Here is an 8,311-nt window from a genome sequence, read left to right as displayed (position 1 = left end):
GTGAGGAGGAAGGAGAGGGGCTCTTAAGTCAGCACCTGTCGCGTGCTGGCCCGGGGGAGGTTTTGTGTGTGTGTGTGTGTGTGTGGAGGGGGGGGACTTAGCGGAGGAGGAGGGAAGAGTAGGAGGAAAAAGTGCTGGAATGCAGCCCAATCCCTTGGGGTCCCCCCCCCCCACCAATGTCGCCCATCATCTCCCAAATGATACCTCATCTCTCTTATATAAACCCAGGATCCCTGCACTTGTTACAAGGGAAGACACTGACAGATACACACTGTACGCACAGCGCACAAAGGTGTCGGAGGTATTGTTCACAGGATGGAAGATGTTGGCCGTTGTCCAGAGGAGGATTATATCACTTCCCTGTTGCTTTCTACTTCAATACAGGGAAATCTAGTTGAGCCCCAACTGTGCCAGCGCTTCCCCTTCCTCTCTCTGGCACCTCTGCACCGCCAGCTGCACATCAACTTGGGGATTCAGGCTGGTTAGTAATAGAATATCTTTACATCCCGGGGAGTGTCTTGCTGAGCACACATGCTCTTTCTCATCATCGTCCTGTTTTTTCACGTCCTCGTCGTGCTTACAAACAGTTTTGGAGCTTCCGTTGTAGGTCACCGACCGGCACCGCTGGGCGTTTTGAGACTTACGCACACCTCCAGGAGTGGTAATGAGGAAGAAAGTGTTACTTCATTCACCTAAGCTTCTTTTTTTTTGTAGTTTTAAACTTGCTGCTGTTAAACTCTGCTCGTGTTCGTATATCATTTTTTATGTTCTGGAAGTGCTCTGTAATTTCCTGGAGCTGTAATGGCAATAAAACCATTTGATCCCAAAATGATACGTATCATTTTCAGACATTAGCCCCGTAAAGACTCAAGGATCCCCAATAAAAAGTGTTAAAGTGAGCTGTCTGGACACTTTCACTGCGCCGTGACCCTACTGTCGTGACCTCTGACCTGCCGAGTGTACGCACAATGGGGTGCAATGAAACACCAGGGATATGGTAAAGTAGTGGAACTCCCCAAGGTCAATGAGTTTATGGGCCGGAGAGGGAACGAGAGAAGGAGGCAGGGGGAGATGAGAGGAAAAGGAAGTGGGAGTAGAGGTGGTTTAAAACAAATAATGTAAAGAAGGGTTTGTCACATACCGGCACATGAACACACACAGCCTCTTACACACACACACACACACACACACACACACACACACACACATACACACGGTAGCCTACTTTCCTATTGTTTTGGCCAAAGCGGCAGAGTTGAGATCCCCTAAGTAATTATGAAATTTAATTACAATTCCTCGGGGAGCGGTATGGAAATGAGTTCCCATGTTTCTGTGTCGCCAGGCGGAGAGCAGCGCAAGCACAGCACAGCAGCGAAGGGAAAAAATTCCGGCCGAGACACCTGCCGGAAACACCCAGCATCGTCATGTCAGCTGAGGCATTACGCAGCGGGGGTTGACATTGAGCATGCGATGAAAGCGCCCTGTGTCACCTGTGACAGCGGTGACAAGGTCTCTCACGCTTCAAGTTTGTCTGGCCTGAAAATAGTCTGGGTGTGTGACGCGTGACTTCGAACAGAAGCCATCCTTCCCTCCCTGTGGTAACATTTGATCCGATGATTCAGAATAGAAGAGAAGCTGCGCTGCAGCGAGAATCAAATTAAATGCAGTTAAGATAAATTACAGCCCGCCTAATTGACAGAGATTCCTATGATGTGAAATCCAGCGGGCTCGGAAATAGAAAACACTCAGATTGAACTGCGGTCAACAAGCCATTAATCCTGCCTGGCAAACACACAGATGTGCAGCGAACAACACAATCCAATCACGTCTCCGAGCCGTGGAATGCGGTCAGATGCCATAACAATATACGGCATCAAAGCCTGTACGGTTGTAAGCTCCAAGGGGTTGAATAACCCCTGAGATTAGTGTTGTAAGTCAAGGCAGCCACTCCTGCTCAGGGACCCAGACATCATAAATGTCCCCAGACACTGAGAGTCAGTGTCAGGCTTGGCCTCGCTGACCCCTGGGTGGATGTTTCTCTGTGGTTGAATATTTAGTTATCCAGCTCCTGAGGTTAGTCTTTGTTTGTGTCACGTTGAGTGTTTAAAGTGCACCGGGCCTTTTGTTTTTAGATGCTGATTTCCGTGAGGGTGGAGGTGTGTGAATGGGAGCAGCTGTTTGGTGCACGCTGGGGGGGGCGGGGGGCGGTGTGCACCCATGGGTCGACCCCATCTACCATTCCACATGACCTTAAAGAGTGGAGATGTCCTTGAGTACAAAGTCATTATACGTTCAGCATCTTTAAGCACTAATCGTTATTGATTTATGTAAATATTGACCTCATTTGTACGTCCATTTGCTCAGACAAACCTGGAATTAATCCTGTGTAATTACACAGTTGTTCGGTTACATCTTTGTGTCGTTCAGGCGTCTTCACTATGAATTGTCACACAAATCATAAAATTAACAGTGCAAACCTTCTGCCAACACTGACTAGAGAAATCGTTACTATTGCTAAAGTTTGATTAGATTTCTTGACCTCCTACTCTCTCTCCACAGTTTTTAAGATTAGGACAGACTTTATTGATCCCACACTGGGGAAATTCACTTATTACAGTGGCTCATGTGGACAATAAAGTACTCATGAATAAGTAAATAAATGAAGGCGCTGCTGGAGTGGTGCTCCCCATGTACGAAAGGCAGAGTGCGACCTGCAGTGACCCAGTTCCAACTCCAGCCTGTGGTCTACGGGACGTTTCCTTTGCTGGGTCTTTGAGGTGCTCTCCTGCCCACTCTCACAAGTTCAAGGCCGTCCAGAGTTATCAGCAAGTCCTCAGTGAGTTCATTCAGCCACATCTCTGTGATGCTACGCTCTCCATCCTCCCTCTGTAGCCTGGTCAGCTACTTTGCACAAAATAGATGAAGACTAATGTCAAGAAAAGAGAAAAAAGTGCAAAAAAATACAAAAAAATACAGAACTGCCATCCAATTTCACAGCACCATCGAAACAGTTATTTGATTTTGCATTTTTTTGTCATTAAAATGATGTGTCATGGCAGTAATCCAGTTTTTCCATCCAATTCTAGTAATAGTTTGAACAGGCCTTGTTTGGCCGAACGCCAGTTTCATCATGTCTTCACATAGGTTGTGAGATACCGGTTTAAGGACAGACGGACAAACTACAAAAAAGTCTTTTTGGCAGAGCGCTGGGCCACATTTAAATGGACTTCTAAAATGTTTACATTGATCACTACGGCTCCTTCTGCCACTATAAAGGCCGGTTTGTGTCATCCCGGCAGCTGCCGTCCATGAACCCGTACTGTCGAATCCAGACAGGACGTCCACGTTCCGCTACTGCTAACAACAGGTGTATGTTTTAACTGAGGACCACCCTATGGGGGAAATACATGCACAAGGCACACACACACACAGATACACACAAAAGAGGGCTCTGGGCAAAGTTCAGGCGAAAGAGTGGAGTTGCTGAATGAAGCAGGTTTAGATGAAAGGAGGTCTTTTTGACATCAGCGGGCTGCTGAGCCTCTGCTGGCAGCCACAGACGAGGGTTTATGCCAACAGGGCAGATGCTGAGCCCCGGCCACCTGATATGGAAGGAAAAGTCTGAAAAGCGAGAGAGGAAAGAAAGATGAGGAGAGAATAAGAGGATGGGAATGACAGAAAACAAAAGCGTTCAGTTGAGAAGCACGTCAGTAAAATGCATGTTATGTGGACATTTTACACTGGTCCTAGCGTTTCCCCTCCTCTCCTTCACTCTGCCTCTCATCATACACACACACACACAGGAACTGCCTCACATTAGTTTAATCCTACCCATGAGCATGGGAGTCATGGTTCTGCTCCCAGGCAGGCGGTGACTTATGTTGTGTGCTTCTAATCATATTACAGCCAGCCGTAAGCTGATGTTCTTGGCATGGTCCCCGCTGATACGCATGTTAGACTCGACCCTCAGCGCTGCGCTGGAATGATGCTGGGAGAAACGCTAGGAATGTTTGAGTGTGTGTGTGTGTGTGTGTTGACAGTGCCATTTTTAATAGTTTGTTAATATGTTCTAATAACGTGCAGGTAGGATAATTCAGGACGATTACATTCAATGGATTTAAACTTTTACCCATGTTGCTCTTCTGTCTATTTCACCTTTCACAGCTGATGGGATGGAAAACACTTTTTGAGGTCACAGATTCAACCCGCCACTATCACTGAACTGTTGAGTCTGTGTAGATAATATTATAAAGAGTACGGTCTAGGCCTGCTCTGCATGGAAAGTGTCATGGGATAACTTCTGTTTCCATATCTTACTAGTTTTATTTGAATCATTTTCAGAGCCCCAGAGAAGTAAAATTAGCTAAAGATGAACAAGAAAAAAAAAACAAATGAGCATAACTTTCTGTTGCAGTTTTTTCTGCTTTCTGCCATTAATCATGTCGCAAACATTTGATTTATCTGAGAGATGACGATTAAAACCAGGACATCCTGACGTTTTAGAAGCTGAAAGCACAGAATGATTACACAGGGCCAACAGATTCATTAACTTATTGTTTAGTAAGTTTATGACGCTGACGAGATGTGACAAACATACACACGGACGCACGGAGACAGATGGCAAGCAAGAAAGTGAAAGAAAAGTAAATCCCTGATTTGTGTTTCGAGGCCGGTTGATGAGACGTTATGCGCTCTGACATTTTCAAACTGTTTTACCTCCTCGTGTCTCTTTTCCAACACCTATTGTCGCGCGGTAGTAAATTCCAAAGAACAACACGGCGACTCATATTTACACCTTAAACAAAGCCCCCAGTGTTCAGGCTGTTATTAGTCCAATTTGCCTAATCTCTGTCATCCTTCAGCTGCGCTGGAAATACAAACATTGATGCACTGAAGGGACTTCCCTATTCAGTTCCTGATTTTAGTTCTTGGGGGTGTTCTTAAGGAAAAAGTTAAAGGGCGTTAAAAAAAGGTGGTCACCTCGTCCACTGGCGAGCTTGCCAGTTGGAATCGTTGCACCAAAGTGAAGAGTGAAAGTGAAGTAACGTTCTCTCTCTCTCTCTCTCTCTATCCCGCCGTGAATGGCTTTGAGGGACTTTTTCAGGCACTTAATCTCCAGGTGATGCAGAAGTGCTCCTCAACGGTTGGCCAGTGTGTTTGCCAAATAAAGCCTTCCCCTGAATAAACATTTGTGAAAGGAAAGAAACGATTCACACGTGTTTCGCGAGGATCGTGATAGGTTTATTAGAGCAGTGATAGAGAGATTATAGAGCGGCTGAAATTAAGAGCAGATAGATAAACTACAAAACAAATCTTTAATCACATTTAAAGAGCAGGGGAGGAAGGTCTGTGTTGACTTAGCGGCACATAGAGATCCCCTTGTTTGCTGCTCCTTAAGTGAAGTGGAACACGCCAGTTAAACTCTATCAGATGGCCCGAGTGTTTTATAATGTTCAGCAGAAGGCTCTCATCTGCTTTGTACCCCACACAGTTGCATAGGCGTAATGTGTGCGTACACATGCGTGCGCACAATAGTATTGATATTATCGTCTCGACCTACACAGCCTCTTTGATGGTCTGCGCACGTCCTGTGGCACGGTCCTCCGAGGGAGGGATCGAGGATGAGGCTTTTCTTGCAAGTCACAAAGACTCTTGGAGTCGTTGCGGCGAGTCTGGCCCAGGAGCTCTTCTGACTCACCGCTCCATCACCGCACACAAGCAATCCATCATCATCATCACCACCACCCGACAAAGAGAGGAGTTCACGCAAAGGAAGTCAGCCGCATTGCTTAACGGATGTAGCGTACGTTACGGCCCGCACGTGCACCCGCCATGTGTTTTTCCTTTTCCGACTAGCGGCGCCGGTAGCCGAGCGCACGCGGCGAACTCTTCCAGCCCCCACATCTCGTCCTCCATGACATCACAGCACCATATGAGCTTGACTGACGGGCCGTCTGTTTGTTTTCCTCTTCAAGACGAAGTCCATTTCCTGTGCTCCCTTTGTTTTAGACCTTAGGTTTTAAGAAGAAAAAAAAAGATCTCCCTTTTAAATGCTGTGTTTACATTGTGTGAGCGCTTTGAGGGAAAGCACAAAGCCGCCACACAGTGGGTGGATTATAAACTTGGACCGAGTTTCAAACAGACTGAAGTTATAAACACAGAATTCCCCCACACTCAACTCGCGGGTCCCAGCCTGCTAGCATATTACTGTGGATCAAACACAGACGAGGCCCATCCTTTGCACTTGTGCATTTGTGTGTGTGTGTGTGTCTGCGTTAGCATTGTGTTTGCACCTACTTGTGTGCCTTTTTTTTAGTTTGCTTTCACACTTCCAAAGTAGCGTAACAGGTCCATTTTAACTTTATTATCCATCATGACGCCTCGATGTGTGTGCGTGTGTGTGTGTGTGTGTGTGTGTGTGTGTGTGTGTGTAGGGCATGATGGCATCCTCAGCAGCATCTTGGTGGGGTGATCTCTGGTTGCCATGTTGTGCTGAGGCACGCGAGGGGGTATGACCTGGGATCTCCATGTCCTATCGAAGGACTACAAGTGCCTGAATACCCATTATGTGCCAGCTGTTCAGAATGAGGAGTAATTGCACTGTTGGCAAAGATCCACGTGGGCCCCAGCGCTGTGGCTTTGCCCCCCCGCCCACCACCACCCCACCCTGGGCAGGCTGCCAAGCCCTCCCGCATACTGCCTCCCTGACCCATCTACCACCACCTAATGGCACACAACCCCACATCCAGGCCCACCCTTACGCCTCAGCGCCCGACCCACCGTCATCCCCCAAACTCTTCCACCCATTACCACCAGCCCTCTGTTCCACATTCCTAGGGGGGCACTGGTTAAATCTAATCCCATAATAAGACACTCAGCTGTCCAGGAAAAGAAAGAGAACTTTCCTCTGGTAAACTCTAGACTTCCTTTTTTCTTTTTCGCCTCCCTTCTTTTCACCCCAAGTGGAGGCAAGATGACACTTTGGGCCCCCTTGGCCAGTTGCCTTTGTCTTTCTTCGGCTTGATTTATCCTTTCTTCCTTTCTCTCGCTCCCTTGTTCCCTGTGTGTTTTTTTCTTTGTTAGTGGTATAAGATTGCCTCTGTGTTGGGTCCAGGGTCCCCGAACAGACACATGGGAGGGCCACGTTTGCTGAAGGGCCACATGGCTCTGTTGTGCAAGACCATACACACACACACACACACACACACACACACACACACACACACACACACACATTCATTTTTATGTTTCCAACACAGATGTAAGCAATTTATACATTACATTGCCAAGTCTACTTGTGTCTTGCCTGCAATTCACTTGGCAAATGACATCGTTGGGACATCATTATCTCAAGTTAAAAGGTGAAATGTAGATTTCATAGGAATTTGTACCTTTTACCCAAATTAAAATGGCCTGTTTTACATCCAAACTAGGTGGAAACTTTTTTTCAATATTGTGAAAATAGTGGGTTCTTTCACATCATACTAGACTGCAATCCCCACAGTCAAAAACAGATTTATGCTTCCAAGTGAAGTAATCGCCCAGACAAAATGCAGTGTTCATGCTTTTGGTATTCCTTAATTTGTCTGCAACTTGCATAACTTTGGCAATAACACAAATGGCTAATCGATGGGGGATCAACATAGGCCAAGGACAGACAGACAGACAGACAGACAGACAGACCCTTTCTCTACAGCTAAATGGAAGAACTTGCATCATACACCTCGTTTATATTTATTCCCTGATGAGTATAATTAATCCGATTAGTTTGGTAAAAGTCAGTGATTGTATTGAAGAACATGCAGTAGGGCGTCAAGCTGAGATTGAATGTCTGGTCACATTTATAATATTGTCTGTATAGTTATAATCAGATTTTTCTCCAATGAAATAATAATCCAATTATTTTATTTTATTTTGCCAATTTTTTTTCTGTGTTTAGTCCAATGACATAAAGTATAAAGAATGGACAGTGTATCCGTGACGTCACCCACAGGTTTCTGAAGAGCCGTTTTGAATCTCCGAATCTGTGACGCCGGCCGTCACCATGTTGGTAGTCCTGCCTCTTCTGCCTCTCAGCTAATCTAAGAATCGAGAAGAAGTGGATCATTGGTGGACCTGATGAAGCCTGCCTGCTCAAACAATGTACCAGGCTGTAAACATGTTTATTTCTGCTGTGAAGTTGGACATTTCAATATGGGATGCTTATGGAGATTGGCATGTTCTGTAGCCAGCCTCAAGTGGACGTTTGAGGAACTGCAGTTTTTGGCACTTGCGCATTGGCTTCACCTCACAGCCACGGAGGTTGCCGCTT

This window comes from Larimichthys crocea, chromosome XI (genome assembly GCF_000972845.2).
Source record: "Larimichthys crocea isolate SSNF chromosome XI, L_crocea_2.0, whole genome shotgun sequence".
Classification (NCBI taxonomy): Eukaryota; Metazoa; Chordata; class Actinopteri; family Sciaenidae; genus Larimichthys; species Larimichthys crocea.
This window is presented reverse-complemented; position numbering follows the sequence as displayed.